Source organism: Trachinotus anak, unplaced genomic scaffold, assembly GCF_046630095.1.
Source record: "Trachinotus anak isolate AG129_WGS33_773 ecotype Australia unplaced genomic scaffold, CSIRO_AGI_Tana_v1 ptg000028l, whole genome shotgun sequence".
Classification (NCBI taxonomy): Eukaryota; Metazoa; Chordata; class Actinopteri; order Carangiformes; family Carangidae; genus Trachinotus; species Trachinotus anak.
Genome location: NW_027273879.1, coordinates 18,056,114 through 18,080,684, shown reverse-complemented (window position 1 = coordinate 18,080,684; position 24,571 = coordinate 18,056,114). Strand labels below are relative to the sequence as shown.

General features: G+C 41.2%; 1 protein-coding gene across 1 annotated transcript in view; it reads left to right on the top strand.

Annotated features, from left to right (window-relative positions):
- The window catches only part of LOC139611938 (collagen alpha-1(I) chain), a 94,876-nt gene that overhangs the window by 2,102 nt on the left and 68,203 nt on the right, over nt 1-24,571 (top strand). The gene's annotated exons all lie outside the window — the stretch shown is intronic.

Sequence of the window (24,571 nt, the reverse complement as noted above, 5' to 3'; positions counted from 1 at the left end):
GAGTCATAATCGATAAATCTGTGTAATATAAATACTTGTGCAAAATATACATCTCCTGTGTAAACTCAATATTCACCAACATGTGATCTTATGTAGGTAAACCCACTGTTGTTCGCCACACAATGAAAAGCCGTGGAGGCTCTTTTACGACAGCAGGCTGATATGTACCTCAGATTTTATCAGCTGGAGCTCATTACATCATTTATTCAGTGCAGCCTGGGGGCTGATGAAAATCCTCCACCTCTCAGGAGCCGCTCCTCTGACACTCAGCAGCCTCACTCAGTCCAACTTTGATGCTGTAACTCTCTTTATATTTCCCTCTGGTTGCTCCCCTGGTGTGAGAGTGAACTCAGACCACAATGAAACAATAAGGCCATTTTCACGACAGGCCAATTTCATTTAATGACCTTTTTCAATGACTATAACAGCTCCTCAAAGAAGAAAACACAAATTAAGAATAGTTTTTAGAGCACATCTGTAATTCACACTACCAGCTCGCTGATATTTTATTCAACAACAGGTCTTATAAATCTGAAGCTCTAACATCAGTGCTTCAGTGATGTTGCACCCAAAAAAACAGCTGCAAATTTAATATGATTAAGTGTATTATTTTTCAAGTGGTTGTGGGATCATTTTCAGTCAAGATTTTTAGTTCTGCATTTAATTATAGACAATCAGTCCTGGTGTCTATACAGGAGCATATTTGACTGATAAGTTTCCCTTTACATGGCTTGAAAGATGTTTTGACTTGCTGGATGCATCATGAGCACAAAATGTTAATTAGTTTGTATAAAACATGTGGAAACCGGAGCCAAAACTCATCCGCATGTATTAAATCACATGGAATGCTCTTAATGTGCCAAGCAGGCTTCATCGTCCTCTACAGCCAGCTCTGTTGTCTCATCAGTGTTTTCAGTGTGTGGATCTCCTTTGTTTTATCAGGACTGCCGGTGCAGTGACAGCAGAGTACATGCTGTAGGTTTACGGAGGACTTGTTTAATCCATCCCTGATCTGTTGAAATTGATCTTTGACGGGAGCTCAGCCAGGCGCCCGAGTGTGTCACGTCTGGATACCACAGCATCGCACTGCACATTGTTTATTTTAAGTTTTATCACATTTCCTTGCTACTATTGTGTGTGTGCGCGTGTGTGTGTGTGTGTGTGTGTGTGTGTGTGTGTGTGTGTGTTGGAGCCACACAGGAGACCCTCACACAGATGTTTGAGAGCAGGGAGCTAGATGAGAGTTTGGCTTGGGGTGACAGATAAGTCCTGTTTTCACTGTGTGTTTTCAGAGAGTTACTGTAGATGGCAGAGTGTGAAAACCTTGTGTAAACTTTCTCTGACTATCACTGAATCCACTCATGGTTATGTAATACTGCAGCAATAATCTTCCTGCGTTTACTCTGTTATTGTTCGGTTTCCTCAGTGAAATCTCGCCCTGTTCCAGATGTAACTGAGCTCAATGTGGTTTGTGATTTCTGCAGATACAGTGAATCAACACCTGAAAGTGAGACGGCCCATGCTGTAAGTGACAGCGATTATCCTGAGACAGTTTAAGACGTGGGGCTGTGGAGCTCATGTAGACACCGTTTTGTGCTTTATTTTGTATTTTTTCAACGAAACCATCAACAGTCAAAAATTAACACAAAGTTTTTGGACATAGTAGTTTTTGAAAGTAGTACTGAAAACTGAGAAGGACCCAGTTGGGCAGTTACTCACAATTTGTCAATACGCCTGAAGATTAATTTACCTGTCATGTATCTGTGACCTCCCTCTCGAAGCAGGCCTCTGCTGCAGGAGCCTGATGGGCGGAGTCTGGTCGTCAGGGAGATTCAGCTCACCTGGTCTGGCTGTGCTACATAAGCTGGTGGCAGTTAGCCAGTGTATCTCTCCCCTGGCCTCCACCCTGTTTGGTTTTGTTGTGTTTTGTTTGCTTTTAGATCAGTTTCCTTTTCAGTTATGTGTAGTAAAGTTGTTTTTAGTTATAACTCATATGTGGTCCAAACTTGAGCCTGGTTGTGATAAATCTTAAACCAGTGAAGGTCTACAGAAGGCCTGTTGGGATTTTGGGACATGTGCATGTGTTTGTGTTGACTGGACAGCAGTTCCTCATTATACAATTAGTTTACAAAGCCAGGTGATTAGCTGCCAGCTTTATATGTGGAGTTTGGGCTCTTGTTTCGGTATTGGCAGGATGAACCAGTTCTGACTCCAAGATGAAATGATTTCAGGTGGCTTGGACGAAATCCATCCTCCACCATCACAGTAACTGAAGATAGCAGAATAAAGAGGGAATGGCAGAATCTACAAGGTATCCACTGAACTGTTACGCAAGAGTCACTCACCTTCATATATGAACCCTGTTTGACTGTAATGAATCACATTTACTGTACACGAATACATTCCTTTCCCTCGGGTTTGACGAATTACTTTCATTCACACTATTACATTTAAAAAATTCCTCTGCAGGTGATTTATCTGTTCTTCAAAGGTGTCATTGTCAAACCCGCTCTGATTTGACTTTGAAGCCTCTGCCTTTGTGTGCTGAGTGCAGTATTCACCCATCAAATGTAGTGAGTAGATAACTCTGTGCAGACCTTTAGTCCCACCTGACACGTGTTTGGGGAGGCTCCATATAGTTTTTTTTTTTTGCTCCACCATATGTGAGACAAATAGTAGAGGGAGGATGAATTCAAATGTTTTCTTTGACACCATGAGCATTTTAGCTCCAGTTGTAGAAAAGCAAATGAATACGTTTTATATATTAATGATGTCACAATACCAAAGATTTAGTGGCCCATATGACAATCCAAATTTAACAATTCTCAAAATCAATCAGATTTCATTATAAACTCTTTAAACGCACAAAGAAGAAACAGCTTCCTGAATATAGTGCAGAAAACCTTGTGTTATGTTTAGTCAGCCGTGAATGAATGAAGGACTTAGGGTGCAGATTCCCACCTATAGCTCTCTAGCTCCTTGAATTTAGCATCAGGCATTTCTGTCATTTCCAATCCATCCAACCATTCACCCGTGCGTCCATCCATCCTTCCAGTCAGCTACATCCAGCTGTGATATGTGACTCCCATATGTCTGGAATAGCTTACTGTAACCTCTGACCCTATTGAGATAGGTATCGGTGGAGCACTGTATCCAAAACAGCTGTTGAGAAGAGTTTTGTGATGGTGCCTATGTCTGAGTGTCTCCATATCTCTCTACATCACCCATCCACTCACCGAACCGCTACCTTGGCACTAACTCACTTTCCTCAGAAGTGGAAATTGCTGACTAACCCTCTTGACCTTCTGTGAGAGTGTCAGTGGAGCTCCGACAGTGAGCGGCACCGAGCGCTCTTTTCATGTGTCTGAAGTGCACACTTTGGGATTCTGGGAGGGCATCATTTCACAGACATAACTGTAAACCCTTTTTTTTTTTTTTTTTTCAATATTTTCAATCATATATACCACAGATGACATAAACGTGCTTTTGATTATCCAACTTCAAACCCTTTCTGCTCCGCTTTCAGTGGGGCCAGAGGATGTCTGCCTGTCTGGGACTTTGAAACCCTTCAGATGATTTCTCCAAAACTACCTGCCAGATCACCATAAACTATGATGTGACTCGTGATCCCCAGAGGATGATTCCTAATTATGTTGTTATGTTATAGGTGGGATCCTGACTAAAGGTGTAGTGATTGGTCGATTACTTGATTAACATCAAATTAAATGGCATCAGTTTTCTTTATGTTTCACTCATTATTCTCAGTTTTATGTACTCATGGCCCTCAGAGGATGAATATGCTTTGTGTCTAGTGATTGTCTGACCTTTCCTCTGGGGCCATACTCGGGACAGACTTAATATTTTTGATCTCCATTTCTGGTTAGGGTCTGACATAGCGCTGCGCACTTGACTGAAAAAGTATCGAAACCAACATTTAGAGCCTCTCTTAATCTTTTTCATGTCAGTTAATTTGGTTAATATTTCTCCCAATATGATCATGAACTGTCCCCTTAAAAACCACCTTGAGTGACACGTCTTCACCCTGTCCAGCTAATGTTGGTCCACGGTTACCCAAAACGAAGCTTGTGATATGGATGACACGAGCACAAACACTGAGCCTCAGATGACATCTGCACGAATACAGATTAGTTTTAAAATCCATCACTTTTGCCACGTTTTTGCCTGGCGTCGATGACGATTTAGGGGATTTTTAGCCCCTAAAAATGGAGTCTTTGGAAACACTGCTGGACCCTTTCAGTCTGGAAACTCAGAGTTTGTACTGTAGCCTGGACAGACAGAAAGGGAGATCTTTGGAAACAATGACGCAGATGCCTTCTTGACTCCTCCTGATTGGATCTAATCAGTCTCGAGTAGTAGACAGTGGGGAATGCAAAATGGATGGTGACCAAAGGTAACACCTCCCAAAAGAGAGATAAGTGACAAGTAATTGTTCATTAATGGTAATGAAGGTAAAAATTCAATAATAATTCTGATATTGATTTGAAAACAAGCTCTCATGTAACAATAGCTGAACATTGCAGGCTCTGTAGACTGCTGGTGAGAATTTAAATCTTTAGCTGTGTGGTTTATATTTTCTTTTTTGCAAGCAGTGGGTCAAGAAGATATTTCTGTATTACCAAATGTGACAGTCATATTAGTACACATTAGTAACACTATGATAATATATAAAACAGAAATCTGGCAGGCAGACAATTGTTGTGCTTTTTCACTCCGCTCTGCAGCACTTATGTCACATCACCAGCCCCTCGAGTCAAACCACATCAAAAGCAGAGCGCCAGCCGTGTCACAGAGACACTCACGCTCTTCCAGCAAGGTGAGCTCATGATGTCATTGCCAATATAATGCCAGATCCATAACCAGACATCTGCATCCAATGAAACATGATCCTGGGCCTTAGTGCTTGGTGAGCCCTGATCTGGAGCCCATTAACCAGCCTTAACCAGGCAGAGGCCCACATGCGGTGGCGTGTGTGGTGTAACTCTCCCTACAATATACACAGACTGGGTCATCGGTCTGGTTGTGGGAGCGGAGCAGGTCACAGCTTGTGGTTAGCATTGTGAGAACAAAAGCAGGTGAAGGGGGTTAGGTCCAAACCACATGTTGGATGAGAAGCTCCTTTCTTGTCTGTAATCTCTTCTCAAACCAACTGGAACCAGATGGCAGATAGAGCGGGTCGATAGTGTTCCGACAAAGCTCCTCAAATCTTTGATGTTAGCGATGAATAAAACAAAGGACTTTTTTTAAATTTATTTTTTTTACAGTGTTACCCCAGTGACCACTTTGTAGTGTAATTTCTCAATGTGTCTCCCATTGCTCGGTCACCACAAAGACCCTGCAGACACAGTGCAGTCTGCAGGACACAAAAACACACGTTTATGTGGAAGGGGGATTTAACGATCTGATGTTTTGTCCCAAATGATGCCGTTTGTGGTTCCACTTCAACTGACGTGTTAACACAAATAATTGCGACCATTCCCCTTGCATCATTTGTTTCTTTGTAGTGTACAGATGTTAAACACCTGCCTTGTGGTGTTGAATAAAAACGCCAATGGTGACAGTGCACCTGGGGCTGCAGGGAGTGCCTGCTTAATCTCCAGGCAGTAATGTTTCTTTGGCTTGAGGTCACTTTGTTTTCTTACTTGTTGAACAACCATATTTCATGGTTGACTAGAAACATTTCCTCATCTCAATAAATGGAACTGTGATTTTAATGGTTTGTATTTTCATTTTTGGTACATAGTGTAATTATGAACAGTGTAACGAACAAATACTAATATCGCACATTTTGTGCCTTGTGTTTTTTTGTTGTTTTTTTAATATTATTTTTTTGGCTTTTTATGCCTTTATTGGATAGGGCAGTTGAGAGAGACAGGAAATGGGAGGCAGAGAGAGGGGGAATGACACGCAGGAGAGGGCTGCCCGGCGCGGAATTCGAACCGGGGTCGCCTGCAGTGAGGACTATAGCCTCAACACATGGAGCGGGTGCTCTACCAACTGAGCTAAACAACGCCCTGCCTTTTTTTTAATCTTAATTCTGTATCTCAAAAGTAAAGTATCTGAATTCCAGCTTTAGTTTCAGGGTCCTGGTATCGTGCACAATGACTGGGACACTTGAACAGAACAGAGTCATTGTTAATGCTATAGTAACACCTGTTATTAGTTGTTATTAGTAGCCGTTTCCCTACTAAGACAAGTCAACATTCCTGCTGTGGTATTTCAAAACCAGAATGGTTTCTAACTTACTTGCCAACTCATCCATTCAAAGTCAACTACACATTAAACCCTTTGTCTTATGTAACACTTTGCAAGACACTTTGCTGAAGTGCATGCAACATAGTAAATAATTTTGTTTTAGTTAATTATTAATTGTATAATGCTACTAATAATAGCCATCAGGTTTTAGTTACTGTCATATGTGGATAATAGCCAAGATACTTGAACAAATTTTGGCGAAGCACAGTGTAGCTTGTGCTGCGTTCATGGTACATTGTTCAGTCCATAATTACAAGCAGATTAATTTTATTTCTAATCAGAGGTATTGGGAATGTCTGACAACTACAATATCTCCCACTTGGTGAAAAAATTAAAGGACGGTCAACAAACCCATCATCACTGGCAGTAGGTCCAGATAAAATCCAGTATTAACACTTTAAATGCAGAGAATTCAGCCATTAAAAATGATGTTTACACTGTAGCTGTTTATTAACTAGAGAAACCAGATATGTAACAGAATAAGAATAGTCAGTGTAGGCTCTTTATGTGTATCGTGTTACTATAAATGGCGGGCAATATTGTAGCCATCTTAGAATAATGTTGAACGCTTCCAAGTTAGAATAACCCAAAAACCTACAGTAACTGATGTTTGGCCTCTTGGGGGCAGCAGAAAAAGGCAGTGATCACAACATTTCAAAGTTGATGTAAAGAACCTCTTAGCAGTTGCGTATTTACACATCAGCAGTAACTGCACAAATGCTGTGCTGTTTTTTGTCTCTACCTAAAACCTAAGCTGCTTGACGCTCCACTTCTTTACAAGCTAATCGCTAAGTGCTTCTGTCAGCTGTTTGGCGTAGAGCAGGTTGTACACATTGTGTTTATCAGAGTGTTTTTGCTGCTCTGCAAAAAAAAAAAACAACAAAAAAAAAACTAACTGCCTCATGTCTGAAAACAAAGCTATCAGATGTTCTCATCTTTGTTTCTTTTGGTTGTACGATCTATTGCGCGTTGTTTTGTCATGTCCTGCTCATCTTGCCAAGCTTAAACCACGCTGTCTCTCTGCCTTCAAACAATGGTTACGTACAGAGGGTTCAGTAACAGCACTTGGCATGAATCTGGCTGAGTATCTTCAGTCTTGGCAGGCATGCAAACCTAAATCTGGTGCCGACTGGTGTCTAATAGCAGGGCCTGACTTTATTTGGCGACCATTTGCCCCGTGGGACACATTTAAACTGTCATATTATTGTAATTTGTCATTAAAAAAAGTCGAGGTGGAGCCAGGAGGCCATTTTTAACTGCTGCAGCTGCTACATGTATAACTGCCTTAATACGCTTATGTTCCGCCAAATAGATGCCAGGTGATGCAATGTTGTTTCATACCAGTGAGACACACACGCACTCACACAGACACACTTAATTCCGGTCCTTGCCAGGCACTTTCCTGTTTTCCCTCATATTACAGGAACTTTTTTCTTACCATATAAAAATTTAACAGATTTTAAAGATACTTGAAGTTAATTATGAAAGATTCATGGCACGCACCTTAGTGATGGCTCGGCTGTTACACCGACGCCCTGACACACAGACATACTGTTCAGTTAACCATCTGCATTTTCACTGACCCCTATGTGACATCAGCAAGGTGCGCTGCATGGTAAAATAAACCATCTGTCCCACTAGTGTTGGACATTTCTGCGCTCTGAACTGAGACTAAGGACATCCACTGCAACACAGACATAAACATAGTTTGTTTATATAGTAATTTATAACTATGGATATTGTCCAGATATAGAGCTTCCATTTGCATTCTCTCTCTCTGCTTATATTTGCATTGTATAACTTATTTTAGCTTTACAAGATAAGGTTTGCAGGCTCAGTGACATCTGCCTGTAGCTGTTATTGAAAATGGAGTCACACTTTTGTTTATTATTAAACCGCACTGGCTATGTTCATTGTGTTGAAGGAATATGTCATCAGATGCAGCAATATGACTCTTATGTCATTTTATAGTTTTGAGACGACTGTGCAGTTCTGTGACACAGAGGCATAAGCTCCTGTATATCATCTTTGCCATCTTATTTGCCTTTGGTTTTAGACTCTTGGGGAGATGTTTTTGATGAGATAAATTAGCAGCAGTGTTATTCTTAAATGTCCAGCTCACAGTGCAAAGGAATGAAGCTGAGACTCTTACCCTTTGGTTGAAGCTCTGTGGCTTTTGATAGGCTGACATGAATAGCCCCTGACATGTTCATAAACGCCCTCCATCATGATGAACGTGCAGATGCTTATCTTTATTGGTTTGGCTGAACTTGACTGATGAAGGACCTGAGGTGACAACTCTGTTATGACTAACAGAACTCAAGCAGATCCTACGAGGGACAGCCAGAGGGAAAGATTCAAAAATAGTTGTTTACTTTTTTTTTTTCTTTACTTTTCTGTGGGTGAACCATGCCTTTGCTTTCGATCAGCCGCTGTGTGTCTGGACCTGTTTGACCTGTTAAGCTTTTGTTTACTTTAATGTGATTGATTTGTTTTGAAGTCTCGGCTCAGTCTGGTGTGTCGCCCTCACTGCTCACATTGCAGTCCAGACTGCGCAAGGTTTATCAGCCCTGGAGGACTCTGTTCTGGGGACCACGGGCAGTCCTTCTGTCTCCATTTATCGCCTGCATGGCGCTGTGCCACTCTAATCAAAACACTTCCCCCAACAGTGACATTAACCATCTTTTTTATGCTTTGTGTATGAAAGAGTGTGGCCACATGTTTGTCTGTTGGCCACATTAGTTTTGTACTGTAAGGATGAAGGTGATTATCAGTGTCACAGCCTGGGCTGGATATAGATCAATGTCAACATCATGAGCAAACCTGAAGGTCACGGTAACCAAACACTGAAACTAGTTGATTGGCTTTGGAAACATTGTGAAATGATCTTACTGCGATGTCGGATTTTGGATAATTGTTTGAAGAGAAAATGCTGCTTCAAGGACTCAGTTGCACACAAAAATGACTTGATAAGGGGATTTTTTGCAGGAACTCACATGATATAGTAACATCATGCTACAACAATCATGTACATCCTGTTACCAGTCAGATTTCATTCAAAGGAAACCTATCATGGGTCATTCTGTCAGCAGAAATAGACGCTATAGATATTATTCTATTCAAGAAATAAGAAATCTAATTCTTTGTCTTTCGTAGCTGTGATGACCTCATAAGATGACACAGTCTGTTACCATAAAAACAGTGTCTGTAAACTGTAAGTATCGGTACAGTAACTATAAAGACACTGTAGGCCTGTGAACAATGAACAAAGGGAAGATGATTGAAATGCACACAATGCGACTGACTGTGCTTCTTTCAGCTCCTCAGTCTGCGGCACATACCCAAGAGACGTGAGATTGTACCTGCGGACTGACATGTTATAGATAAAGGCCCAGCCGGCTACATTCCTGTCACACACATACAAGTTTAATTTGCATGCATATTATACCCTCTCACCCAGAGTCAAAGAGTAGGGAAGTGATGGGATGCCAATCATTTTTTAATTGTATCTCAATATGACATGAATAAAGTCTTGTTTCGTGGTAAATGTAATTTATAAAGCTAAACCAGTGAATGTAATACTGAAAAAAATTAGACTACGTCGTCACAAAAAGGCTTAAATCCTCAATTTCCTTCTGAATAATAATTCTCCATCTGCAAGTGGGCCTGCTGTTGTCTGCCTCAGGTTCTTGGATTTGCTCAGACAATGTGGAAAGTTCAATTTTACATGGTGTTGAATGTTTGTCAGTTTCATGTTAAAATGTTTCACCATGTTGTCTTGTTGTCAGCAGAGTTTGGTACGGCACCTCCACCACTGTGTGTCCATCTGTACAGTTATTGTTATTGTGTGTAGGATGAATAAACCAGGTTGTTTACATGTTAGGAGCTCCTCAGAGCACCTCCATACCTGCTGAGGAAAGTCCCCGGTCCTGCTGGACAGTGATTACTTAATACAGCCTGAGATATCAATGATAGATGCCTCCTTGGATAACTGCCAGGCTGTGAAAATCAATCATCATTCATCATCATCATCATCATCATCATCATCATCATCTCACTGCCTTTGTCTTTTTCCTCTTTTTTTCTTAAATGAAGTGAGGATACCCTGGTTCTCATGACCCAGCTGTGTTCTGCTCTGCTGATTAGGTGAAAGTTACGTAATCGACTGCTCCGTGCTGCTGACAGACATGAAGAGAAAACCACCGCTATGTGTACCGCTGGCGCCCTTACACACAGACACATACCTCTGAGGATGACCGAGTGCGGTTGTCATTACCGTGCTGCAGTACTGAGAGTTGATGTAGACTGAGTTTCCATCAGCATATGCTAAACAGGTCAGTTTGAGGATATACTGTACATAAGAACTCATTTTGCAGTATTCATGACTGTGTGTCGGAGTGACAGCCCATTACATGTTACACTGGGCCCAATCTATCATCCTGGAGACAGCGGCCTCTCTGGTCCTCTCTTTTAATGTAGTGGCGTGTTGTTGTCGTTTAATGTTGTGGGGAGGATTTGCAGGGTGCGTTTACCCTCCGCCCACAGCCACCACAGCTTATTAAGCACAGCTCCTGATAACTGACACATTTACTGTGTCCTCACTGGTAAAGTCAGTGTGAAGCCAAGCAACAGGTTAACAGTTAACCTACAAACATAAAATCTTTAAAACAGTAGCAGGTAGATTAAACAGCTCGACTGCTAAATGTTGGGCACCTTGTATGTGAAATTTCAGAGCTTGACAGAGTTTGTGAAAACAAAGTTGGAGACATGGAAACCAGACGTTGGCAATAGTATAAGAAACACATCCTCTTGCCAAGACATCTGGATATTATGTCATATTGCTGAGACTTCATCCCAGTAACTTTTGATTTGTCATTTTCTTGCCAATGGACTTGACTTGGAAGTACACAGTCATGCATGGAAGATGTTAAAGCACAGCCACTTAATGGCAAGAGACACTTCCACCATAGGTGCTCAGTTGGGTTGTAGTGACTGTAAAGGCCATAGCATGTGATTCACATCATTGTCATTGAACCACTCAGTGAACCTCATGGCCTGTGGGGAATCACCTGCACTTGTTATGTTTCTTTACTCATTTTCTGAATTTTTCCTTTCATTTGTAACCGGTCTATAAGTGGACAGATAAGTGAAGACAAATCATCTTCCTGTGCCAGAAGGCCCTGTTCAAAGCCACCGCACTGGCTCTGTGACATTGTCTTGTGCCACAATTAGTCACTTACAAAGTTAATATGTTGCACCATTAACATCATGAGTGAAGATTTCCATCTTCTTCATCTGCTTCATCTCCCCTCTATTGGTTTGACCTTTCAGCCAGTCTATATTTTACTGGAGACCTGAAGAGTAACCACCTCAACTGAACTTGACTCCCGGGGTCAGGATTCATACAGCGCAGGCCATTTGTTATAGCTGAGCAATTCTTGTAAAGGTTTTTACAAGAGTTTTTTTACAAGCAGTTTAATGACTTTGTCAATGTAACAGTGGTGTTTTCTTTCCCCATCCACTGTGGCCTACACAATAACGATGACCTTAACAAGACCGGGTGGTGGTCTGTCCGTCTTTAAGACTGAGTCCTGGACCTGTCTGTGCTCATTTTCTGTGGCATGACCCTTTCTCATTTACCTAACCTGTTCACCCTCACAGTTATGTAATTCCACCTGTCGCTTTAGTTGTCCTCTCTTTCTCTGGCCACTTTTGTATTGTCACAAAATGATCCCTAATTTTTCATGTCCATCACATGGCGGTTTAACCTGCTGACCTCATACCACAACTGAAGCCTAACACATACGGCACTCACACCCCAGGTGGAGGCCGACATGCAGCAGTGGGCGATGTGATGATCTAATATAGGGGATGATCTTATTTTGGCTAATGATCTGCTTTCCAGATGGTTCGTACGTATTGCATTATTTAAAAGTTTCTGTATTTAGATATTTCATTTTAGAATTCAATCACTGCTAACCAACCCATTGTTAACTGTTAAACAGCTAGCACGCTAATGGTAGCCGGCGCAAGCAGCCCTTGTTCTGTTCAGCAGCTTAGTGTAGCGCTACATGTACCAGTTCTCCACCTGAGCAGAACAAGAACCACCATCACCAGCTGCAGTCCAACACAGTGGAGTTATAGTACGAAAAATGAAAAGGGACCAGCCGGGGCAGCGACTGAACTTTCAAATCAAAACGCTCACATATAGCACTTCAAAAAGAAATGACAGCACTATCTAAACAAAAACTCCATATGAACCAAGCAAAGAGTGTGATTGGGTGTGATACAGTTTGTAAACAGAAGACAACATTGTGGGCGAATAAAAGCAGTGAGCAGACAAACAAAGATGTGAATCACAACTTCCAGGCAGGACTTTCAGAATAAAATTTAGAGCAGTAACAGGATTCAGATGGTGGTTGAGAGTGTGGTTTGTGATTCTACCAAAATGGATTGTCGTGATCTTTTTGCCAGATCTCCCACCCCTACTTACATGTATTACTGACATAATCATGGGCCATAATCTGCGGCTCTGTGGGCTGCGAACTAACTAGGCAGTAGTTCAGTCTGGACCAAAGTTATGGCATCCCCAGAGCCGTGTCACCAGTGTGGCTGAGAAGCGTCATTCTCACTGGGAGAAAGCTCTCAAGCTCTACAACCTTTGGGCTGAACGAAACCGTTTAAAACACGCTGGACGTTTAAAGGAGCATGTTCTGTTACCATTAACAAGGCTGTTAACTCCTGCTTTACAAAAGGCTGACATATTGGCGATGCAGGGTTTTCACCTGACAAACAGTATTATGAGTGTTTGACACAGAACAGGTCTATTCCACACAATGTTTAATTTAAATCTGAAGTGTTTGCCACATGAGGACAGACGCAGCACAGTAGACATGTAGTGTTTGTACAGAGGTGACAGCAGCAGCACTGTGAGTGCTGCTCTGCCAGTATCATGGAGCCATTCCCATACACCGATAGGCCTGGATCCTATTTAATTTGTCAGTCTGAAAACACATTCATGTTCCAGCTTGAATAGAAGAGTTGCTTACACAGAAATGTAACATGAAACATGGAGTAGATACAGTATTAGTTATGTAATTTGGAAACCCTAATCTGTTTTTCTGCTGTGGCCCATGGTTATATGTTTTACAGATAACAATATTCATGAAAATATCAACAAACTTAAGGGAGCTGTAAATTAAAATTTAATTCCAGTGTGTTGATAGAGCGTTTGATGCTGTTTATTAATGTTTTCTGTGGAAATAGAGTGGCCTCTTTCAGTTGGAAAAGATTTTTTCTTCCCATCCCCTGATCATTTCTCAGTGGGTGCAGGGATCTGGTGGTTTGTCTACTGTCCAACACACACCCTGTTTTACTCCTCATGTTCCCAGTCCAGTTGAGATGTGTTTCTCCTTCACTGCTCCAACAGGGTCGTTACCTGACTCACCAACTCCCTCGGATGTCCAAAAGCCCCTTCTCTGCTTTCCTCATCTCATGTAAAATACAAATTTACAGGCCATTCTGCCCTCCCCGCCCTCTGCAGCTTTGTTTTTCTTACTGGTATGTAAGACACATGTAGCAGCACAAAGGCTTTCTCCCCCCATCTGTTTGCATGTTCAGCCGTCACATTCCTCATCTGGCTGTGTGGTTCTTGGAATTGCGAGAAGTCGGTTAGAACATTGCAAGAAAGACACAATAATGTTGATAGTGCTAATGAGCATGTAATCACAAATAACTGCCTCATAGCCTACATTTCTGTGGTTCTGAAGCTGAAGCCTTTGAATAAATCTCACTAAATACCTGGCTTGACATGGCTTCTCATGTTGCTTGTAGGACACAGGCCAGTGGATTACCACAGGTGCTGTTTACGCCTGGTCAGAGTCCAGCTTTAGGGACCGGCTGTCTGCAAAGTCTACTTCTCCAGATGTACTAGTGGTTTGTCTCTCAAGGCCCTTTCACCCCTTTCATCTGTTTTGCTGCCTCCATAGGTGGGGTCCAGGGATGTATCCTGTCCCAGGAGCTGAATGCACATTGTGCATATGTGTCTGCTCAGTGAGAAATGAAACATCTCTTAAGCAAAGGAAACAGGCTCAGGCTCAGACTGTCAGGCTCACATCTGTGAAAACATGCAGCTTATTTGCTTTTGCTGAAATCTACAATTCAACAAAGAGAGTTCACTGTGGCTTTTAAAGGTCTAATCATTTCAGTTGTCAAACATTGTTAATGTATAGCATCTATCTAGAGCTGCATCTTGGTCATTTTCATTATGACCATGAAACAAATGCAGTTGATATTACATTATTATAACTAGGGCTGAACAATTAATCAAAATATTATGGAAATTGCAGTATGGCTAAGTGCAATAACCAAATCGCAAGAGCTGCAATTTTTTTGATAAATTGCGTTGCAGTGCTACGGAGATGCCCAGCCTACGAATCATATTCTCTACATGTAATGGAACACGCTTGTTTGGTACAAACCCCAGAAATCAAATCATTATCATTTTTATATTTTTTTCAGTGAAGGTGAATTGCAAAAATTACCATTGAGTCACTAAAATCGTGACTCATAACAAAATCGCAATATATATCAAAATAATTTTAGTATGATTTTTTTTTTGTTTGTTTTTACTTATCATTCAGCTAATTATTACCAAACTGAAAGTGATGTCTCCAAACTGCTGATTTTGATTTGCTACTTGTTATATTATCAAGATACAGAATAGAAAAGCAGCACATTTCCATATTTGAGAACAAAAAAAATTGCAATCTAAGAATTGTATTATTGGTTGGTTTGTTTTTTCTGTCTTACATTGAAATAAAGTAAATCAAATGTGCTTTAAACAACAGCTTTTTGTTTCTTGGATGTCCAGAAATCTTTTACTTTTCCAGTGGTTTAACCTGCCTTTAGCTTTGATGTCTGGAGAGTTTCTCACCAATAAATCATCAAAATCACACGTACATATGTTAACTTTATAGGTTGCATGGAAAGATATGCAATCACAAGACCTGACTTGTAGTACATGCAAGACACTGCAGAAACGCTACAAACAGCGGACTGTGCATCATACACTATAAACGTTGCTTCAGGGTTTAGGAGCTGCTGCTGTATATTAACCTATCCTGCCATTTGAGGTTTTTACATGAAATCAAAAATTTACTCTGGTTTTCTGTCTAGTCACACTAACATTGACCTTAACCAAAGTGACCTGAGGGTCTCCATGGTAAGGGGGAGTGTGTCAAACAGTGGAACAACCCTGTGATGGATGGCCTGGATTCCCCACAGTCAGACTGACTCACCACTCTGTCTCCTGCCCTCTGCCCTGATGTCATTCACTGAACATGAGAAGCTAATGTTACGCTACGCTATCTCATTTGGCAGTTGAATGTCTCAAGTTCAGTGCTCGTCAGTACATTAGAGAAAAGAAAAAATATAAGATACTTATATACTTGGCTGAAATGTTGCTGTCAGTAAAGTATGATATCTGCAGGAATCTGATATATTTTCCACTCTCTGGTCTAAACTCAAACAGTTAATTGAGATTAATATTTGACATTGTTCTGCAGTGTGACCTCTGCAGCCTGATGTGCAGAAATACTTCCAAGCTCGACACGGATGTATCCATATCATTAGTGTTATTCACTCCTGCAAAAACAACAGGGAATTTGACCCGGGGGCATGTTCATCCCTCCATCCACTTCCTTTGGTGTCCTCTGAAGCAGGCAGGTTTAGAAGCAGACCAGGACAAGGGTTGACTGGTGCTCTTCTCCATTTCCTCTCCCTAAAGGAAGATTGTCCTGAGGAAACTATAGCATTGTCTTAGGGAATCTGTTGTGTGTTGAAAGCTGTAAGCATGCAAATTTTTCACCATGAATCCATTCTGAAAAGGCATTCAGATGTTAACAAAAATATTTGGATTACTTGCACCAATGGGTGAAACTTAAATATTATTCATCCCAGAGGGGAAATGAGAAAATGTTCACAGGGGCTCAGCAGAAGCTTGTGAAGAAAACTAAGTTTATTATTCTCGTTTTGGTCCTTTCCAATTTCTTTATGATGGATTTCATGTGTTTCTGTTAAAAAAATAAAATCCTTGTTTTGTCTCCTTGTGTTTTAGTGTTTTATATGAAACAAGTGAACTTAATGACCCAATACTCATACTAAATAAGGCTAATGCAATTTGATTCAGTGAGTTCACCCAGGGCACAAGAAACCAACCTCACTGGTGTCTAGCCAAGCTGAGGTGTTGCCTCCACTCCAATAATGTAGGTCAGTGGAGTTTTATATGTTCTTGTCTAAACCACAAATATAATTGCTGGTGGCTCTGTGAGGCTGGACTGTGGCTCAGTGGTGCTTTGAGCCAAATGCTAACATGCACACAATGACAGTGTTAACACTGCTGGTGTGACTTACACCTGACCAGGATATCATTACCTCCAATGTTGTGATTAAACGCTCATGAATCCACTTGGAAATCAAAGAGGAGATGCTCCCTGTACTTGACAGAGACTCATCAGTTTATAATTGTTCTTCAGTATCAAAGTAATTGGTGGTAGTTGTCTGTACATCCATGCAAATTTTCAAAGGTGTGAATTTACCAAAATATAGACAAATAAAAAAGAAAAGACTTTGAAGACTCCTTGTCTGTACTAAATACATCTGTATGTCAGTAACAACAGACAAATCTCTTTCACTGTGGCATGTTTCTGTCATTTTTACATTTAGCACAGGAACTTACGCATGTAATGCAACTTTAAGCATTAAGCACCACACAGGGACTCTCCCTCTTCCTTAACCTGTGCCACCATAATGTTTAATTTACTTTGCTGATGACTGGCTCCAGTGTTCTTAAAGCTCTTTTTGAAGGGATTACAACTGCAGTTAAACGAGAGAAAAACGGCACAGGAAGTTTTTATGTCTCTCAGCCCTGCAGGACGGAGTGATTAGCTGCTCTGGATAACCACCCTGAATACATGGAGGAAGCGAGCCAGTCCTGCAGGCTTACATGTCCATTCAGAGAGGTGAAAGGCTATTTAAGATTTATTCAGCATATAGTGTAGGAATATCATTGTGCACATATAATCAGCTGGAGTAAAAGCAGACCAAATCAAAAGTTACTGTTTCCAGTTCAGATTATCAAGCAGGTAATATAGTGTACATGTTGAATGTCTCTTACTTTCTACTGCTACAACTCTGGTTCCAATCTGTGTCCACATCTCTCCGCTCTCTCGAACTGTACCTTTCTGACATCATTCCTCTTAAACCTACCCTCTGGTGGCACTGTAATTCTCTCCTCCTGAGTGCTCATATTTCCTGCTTGCCAGACGAGGAAATGTTCTAGGTTTTCAAGACAAGGGCCCGAATCTACTGTGTTCTGCGTCAGTTCCTGAGCCTTGTTGCATTCAGTTTAACAGTGTAGCTGTTTTAGCCATTCAGTCCACTTAACTCCCTCTGTGTCCTCCATTGGGCTGTAATCCCAGTTAACAAGCCTGTCTTCACACAAAACACAGATTTGACTTAAGCTCGGTGTATCCTCTGTAAGGGATACCTCTTGAAATAATATCCCAGCATCTGACAGAGGGTTTTTCCATTAGCATGCTGCATCCATGAGCATTTCACAATCTGCTGTTCAGTTAAAGCTTAGTGTGGCCGTAGGTGTGCTCATCACTCAGAGCTTCATGGATGGCTGACTGATTGAGATGTTTAGGAGCGGAGTTTCTAATGTTTCCTGCATTCACTCCAACTTTCCATCTCCCATTATCTACTTATCTCGGCCCGGTGATTCTGCCGTCGTTTTCCACCAGAGCAGGTGGAAGTCTTTAATCTTCTGCCTATTTGGGCTGCCCCCTGTACCAGAGCAGAGGCCAGTAATTGTACCAGCGCAGTAATTGAGCTATCTGTTGGTCTGTCCCAGCTTATTAGAGTAACGTGATCCCACCACAGGACGGCATGGCAGCCGGCTCTGATTCCCCTGATTCCCCTGATTACCGCTGCTGGAGGTCGGCCAGACCAGGAGGACAGTGGTGGACCGGGAGGGTTTGATTAAGATTGGCAGGAGGATGTCTTATCCTGTATCCGTGGTTATCGCTGCAGTAACCAGCCACCACTAATCACTGGTTCTCAAGAGCCAAAGCAATACTACTTCAAATAACTCTGTGCAATTGGTAATGTTCATCATTGAAGAACAATTCATGACCAAAGTGCATTAATTAATTTAATTTTTATTTAGACCATATGGGTGGGTTATGGCCCTCTACAGCAAGTTTATAGAGGCCTCCATATAAAGTTGTTATGGGTTCTGATTAGGACAGAGGAGACTTCAACATTATACTCTGTTAAGATGCAGATCGCACCAACATCTGCCATATTAGAAAAAAAGAGACATCTAGCAGTTTCAAGACGGCTAAGCTGTTACTTCAGGTTTTCAGGTGATTTGTTTTCTTTGTAGATTTGTGATGAAGCATATCTGGCACTCGACGTTTCGGGGGTCATCTTTGCAAATTTATTCCATCCAGTTTTTTTGCAAGTTATTCCAGACGCTTGACTTTTTGGCACTTGAAACTAAGACTAACCTATTTCTCCTGAATTAACAGAAAGGGCTGTAGCTCTAAATAGCTGTTACCAAGTAAATATAAAGAGGCTGCACCAACCTCTCAACAGCACACTTCAGTCTTACTGGTTTAATTAAGAAAACAAGCTTACATTAGCTACATGACTGGGATGAATCCAGTGCTGTTCATTGGATCTGGTCTACTGAAAACGCTTAGTTAGGACAGAAGCACAAATTCTTTCATGCCAGTTTTACCAGCCCAGGATATTCTTAGACATTTCATGTGTCTTTTGATGCTGTTAGAAAGTGCAACCAGTCCCCAGCATTAATACCATAACCACAGCAATTAACGGTTACATCCCACAAACAATTTCACAGTGTTACTGTATGTTGAAGGTGTCACAGACACATTACAACTGAAAGCTTAGTCAGAGGATTGAGCGATCTCTCTGGACCATCACGTTGAGCAGAGCAGAGTGTGATTATTTTTAACTCCTGGAGGGCAGTGGAAGAGGGGAGCTCGTATGTTCTGTGTGCGCGGTTATTAAAAGCAGTCCGCTCACACACCTGTGACTCATGTCTTGTAAACTCAAAGAAACAGCAGTTGATATTGCAACTCTAACGTCTTCATCATCACACTGTAAGTTCTAATGTTAAAAATCAGTTTTTCTTTAATACATCTATGATAGTCAACAGCCTTCAGTTTGCAAGAATCACTTTGTTCAGGCTGCTCTAAATTATTTGGCCTGGTTTATAGGAGCTCTGTTCTCCCAGCCTCCCTCGGGATTCGTCACAGTGCACACTGAGCAGAGTAAAGTATAAACAGTAGAAACGTGCCTGTCTGTGTTTGAGGAGGAAGTGGGCCCCACTGATCAGCTCACAAAGTCAATGTGCCGTAGAGAAAGTTTGAACCTCTGGTCTGAGGTGGGAGAACATTCACTGTTTGTGTCCTGCATCAGTGACCCTCAGTGGTCCCTGCCAGCTCTGACCTTCGCTGACAGATGCCTCACATCCAGACCTACCAGTGATCCCACAGGAGGAGCAGTGTGTGGAAAATCCCAAACAGAGGAATTTAGTTTTATGCTATAAAATAGCATTCATGTGGTGTGACTGTGGTGTGAGGATGTGAAGCAACAGGGTCTTTAGTGGTGTCATCGTATTTCCAAATGAATAGCTGGAGGGTGACTTGACCTACTTGTTGTAGTTCTGAATTTATCTTAATTGCAGAGCAAAGTCATCTAAATGAACAGATGGGTACATTCTCATTAAATAAAATATGCTACAATATAACTACTGTGCACTGTATAGACTGCTGCAGGAATGATGTATTTTTGCAGGCCAGTTCGGAAGTTAGCATCACCCTGGTTACTTCGACAAAAAGCCAATGGGATTTTAACAAAACTCAAAACTTAACAAACAAAAGTTTATGATACTTAAACATTTTGTTCAGCAGGATAATCTTCATAATTGAACACTACTTTTGGGGATTTTTGAAGCCTAAATACAATCACCAGAATAAAACAGCGAATGTTAAGCTATAAGCTTCTTGCACGGTTAGTAACAGTTTGCAAAAGCACGAGTGTAAACACATCGAGGCTGTAAAGGTGGACACGTGAGTCGATCAGTTTTCATGATCGGCATGATGACGTTTTACCTCTGTAGTCTCATTTAGCCACTTGTTCCCAACTGCTTTTTTAAGACATGTAAAAGCTTCAAGAAATCACAAGAGTGGTATTTACTAACATACTTTATGTCGTAGAATAAAACATAAAAACATCTTGACCTTATTTCAGCCATCCTACCAAAATCACTTTTAAAAAACCCAGAGACTTCAGGACGAAAGAACCAGAAGAGCTAAAATGCAAACTTGTCACTCCTGCAGCACTCTTTTTGTAAAGTCCACAATCAGCTAATGACATAGAACAAAAATGTAATTTGTCAGTTTAAATTGAGACCTCTTTGCTGTTCTTTTAGTCAGTTATGACTAATTGCTGATGGATCAGTCACGTCTTTGTTACAACACCTTTCTCTAAGGCCGAACCTGGCACCTCCTGCAGACTTGTCCTCTCTCCTGTCAGAGCTGGAGCTGGACTCAGAGCTGGGCATCAGCCCAGACCCATAATTGCTGCCACTCCAGAGAGTTAGAAAATTAGAGGAAGTGTGGACTGGCTTTATTCTGGCCTCATGCTATTCTCTATTGTTGGCTCAGGGTGGACCAGAGCACACCATACCCACTGTAACAGTCTGACACAAAGTCTTTATGCTCCTGATCAGCTCCACTGATCTGAGCCAAGAGAAATTACTCCAATCAAGAGAGGTGTGTCCAGGACCTGACACTGGGGGATTATGAACGTGGACTGTAGTGGAGTGTGTGGCTCTTTGACTTCACTCTGCTCCACAACTTTAAAGTCACTTCCAAAGAAAATCCTGCTGCGAGCGCTGGTGTTCATGTTCACACTGCAGCGTTATCCCTCTGGAATGAGAATATTTCAATGTTTGAGGTTTTTCACTCGGGGAAAATGCAACACATGCTTAAATGTTTTGTTTTTTTCCTCTTATGTAAAACTCGCTCCATCTGTTTAAAGTTTCCACAAATCATTTTTCATTGCTGTCAGATAGTTTTTTATCAAAGCATGGATGACAGCATTGGGAGACAGTATTCTTTTCTTGAGGCTAATGAGGTGGGTACAGTCTATGTATGATTTAGATGCTGTGGTTACTGAGGAATGACTGGATGGATACTGTGTGTAGCCAACAGCTATACAATGTGTGTGTGTGTGTGTGTGTGTGTGTGTGTGTGTGTGTGCGTGTGTGTGTGCGTGTGCGTGTGCGTGTGCGTGCGCACGTGTGTGTAAGAGCATTTCACAGTGGTCCTCATCCCAAAACAAACAAATATGTAGAAATACAGCCAGATTACACACTTTTTGGTTTTTGGTTTGTGGATTTAGATATTTTTTGCAGTAGTCTGCCATGTTTTTGTGTGTGGGATTCCACTATCCAGCTGTCTCAATGGCACACCTGTCTGAACAGCTCATAGCTCCACAGTATGTGTGGATGAGAGCAGTTTAATCTGGATGTAATTCCAGGTGTGTGGCTGCCCCACTGTAGACGCCTCAGGCAAACGACCTCATCTCCTGCAATGATAGCATCACATTATCACTGACTGGATATGTTGTAGCTACATTATCAGGTTGTGTCATGTAATTTATTCTGAAGTTATTATGTTCCTTCATTCACTTTGTGACATAGAGCAATGATGGGAATGTTTCTCCCTGTTTTTACCAAAGTATCACATTGTTTTATTCCCTCTGAGATAGAAGGGCGATCACAGAGACTTTGCTAGATGTTACTGAAAAGGTGATAAGTGAATGAAACTTTCTTTTAGGGGTGAAACTAATGACTTTTTTCTGGATTAATGGTAATTATTTTCTAAAATAATTAATTAATTTCTATAAAATACCATAAAATTGTGAAAATAAATAAATAAAAGAAAATGCAGATTATAGTCTCTCAGAGCCCAAGGTGTCATCTTAATTTTGTTTTTTCTGCCCAACAGTTCAAAACCCAAAGATATAACATCAATAAATATTAGGTTTTTCAATCAATGATGAAAATAGTCACCCACTGATTTTCTGTTGATCCCAAAATCACTTAATTGACAAATCATTCCACCTCTACTTCCTGTCGGACCTGAGGTTCAAAACAGATGTGTTCACATTATACCCAAAATGCATACAGCTAGAAAACAACACACACCTGTGTGTGTTTGCTCCCAGAGAAACATGTGCCAGCAAGTTGCTCAGTCTGTGGAGGCTACGTGCATCAGCTTCCTTGCCTTGACCCCTCAACGCACAAGTACAAACAAACCTTCATCAGCAAAACACTGACGGATCTTTAAAAAGAGAGGAGCTGTATAAAGGTCAAGACTTTGCTCTTGATGCAGCGGAAGAAGAACAAAATTAGACAGGTCTTGTCCATAGTGATTTGTTGCTTTCATGGTGTGAAACCAAAATGTAAGCTCACTGATGTCTTTCAATCAAGCAGTCCTGCTTTGAGCCTGCAACTCACCATGTAAGACAGCAGTCATGTAGCAGTCACATCCAGAACCATCAACACGTGGTCACTGGCTCTGACATGTGGTGAAATCACAGTGAATGATGGACTTTATGTAACATCATCGTTCAGAATGCATGAGAACCATATGTGTGTCTCATATACACAAAACCATTTTCAAAAGGACCATAGATGAGTTACATATGCTCATCCTGCCAAAGAGTCTTTCCCACATTGTTAGCTCTGCATTGTGTTTAACCTAAAAACAGGAAAAAAGGAAAGCGTTGTGAAATCATTGTTATCTGAAACTGATTTTGAGCCATTGTTGGACATGTATTGTCAGCACTTGCTAAACTCTCAAGTGTTAAACTCTCCAGTAAATCAAATATGTTCTGTCAGATAGTAGTTGCAGTAGCTATTGAAGTGGTTTAATACAGAATTACTTGGTCTTTATTACTATTTGTCTGTATGTCTCTCTAGAGGCTTTTGTATTCTTTTGTACAACAATGATGGATCATCATGAAGGTCTTCATTTATTACACAGATTATCACTTGTCATCAGAGTGCAACCGAGGAGATTTATGGACAGGATCAGAACAGAAAAAGTTTTTAAAAAAAAGATGCTTTGCAGTAACTGGGGGCATGTAAAGCAGATCATACACAGCTGTTGTTTGTGTTTGTGATTTTCAGCAGTTTTTCCCTGCTGCACCTTTATCTCTTCAGACTCTCTTAGAGTTTATGCCTTTACCTGGTGCTCGTTCTATTTTTCACTTAGAAGCAGGAACCCATGCAGGATATGGTGACAATACTCTTATCACAGCCCTACTTAAAGCTTGTGCTTGGGGAACACCACTGAGTCTTCTGCATAGCCAGGGTTTTACATTAATGCTTGCAAGCTGAAGGCACTATACCTACCAACAATACAACGTAGGTACCAAGGTGGTTCAGTGGTTACCAATTCAATTTAAAGCCACAAGGTCCTGGGCTCCAACCCAACCTGTTTTCTTCCAGTGTTTTGGATTGTCCAGTTCCCTCTGCACTGCTGTCCTTGTCACTGCTGAAGGCGGTGAAGTCAACAGTGTTTATAGTCTTTCTGAAGCCAGAGCCACATCTGAAGACAGGGTTAAAAGTCTGATGTGACTGAAAGAGTGCTTTTTGTTTTCTTTGTAGCTCTGTGACACGTAGTGTTACAAACTGCTTCTGCTGGAGATACCATTACTGGAAACCAGGGCTGAACAATTAATCAAAATATTATCAAAATCCCAATATGGCCACATGAACTATTCAAATTGCAGGAGCTACATTTTTTTTTGTTAACGGTAAAATGTGTCACAACACACTAATGAACTTTTGTGGTGCTACAGACGCATTTTCATATTCTTTTCAGTGAAAATTAAATGCAAAAATTATCATTCCAACAAAGATCAGGCAATCACAGTATTTGCCAAACAACATGATTTTTTTGAAGTCCTGCTGGGAGCTGAGCTCTGGGTCTTTGTGGTGTTTATCGTCTTTGTATTAGCCCTATGAGAGACTAGGAACCTGTCCAGGTTTTACCCTTCATTTCACCTAATGCAGGCTTGTAAGTGCATATTTGTTGGGTGCAGACCCCACAACCCTGAAAGGGATAAGTGGGATAGATAGAGAGGAGATGAGTTGTTTCAAATTTTTGCTAATGGTAGACTAACAAGTGCA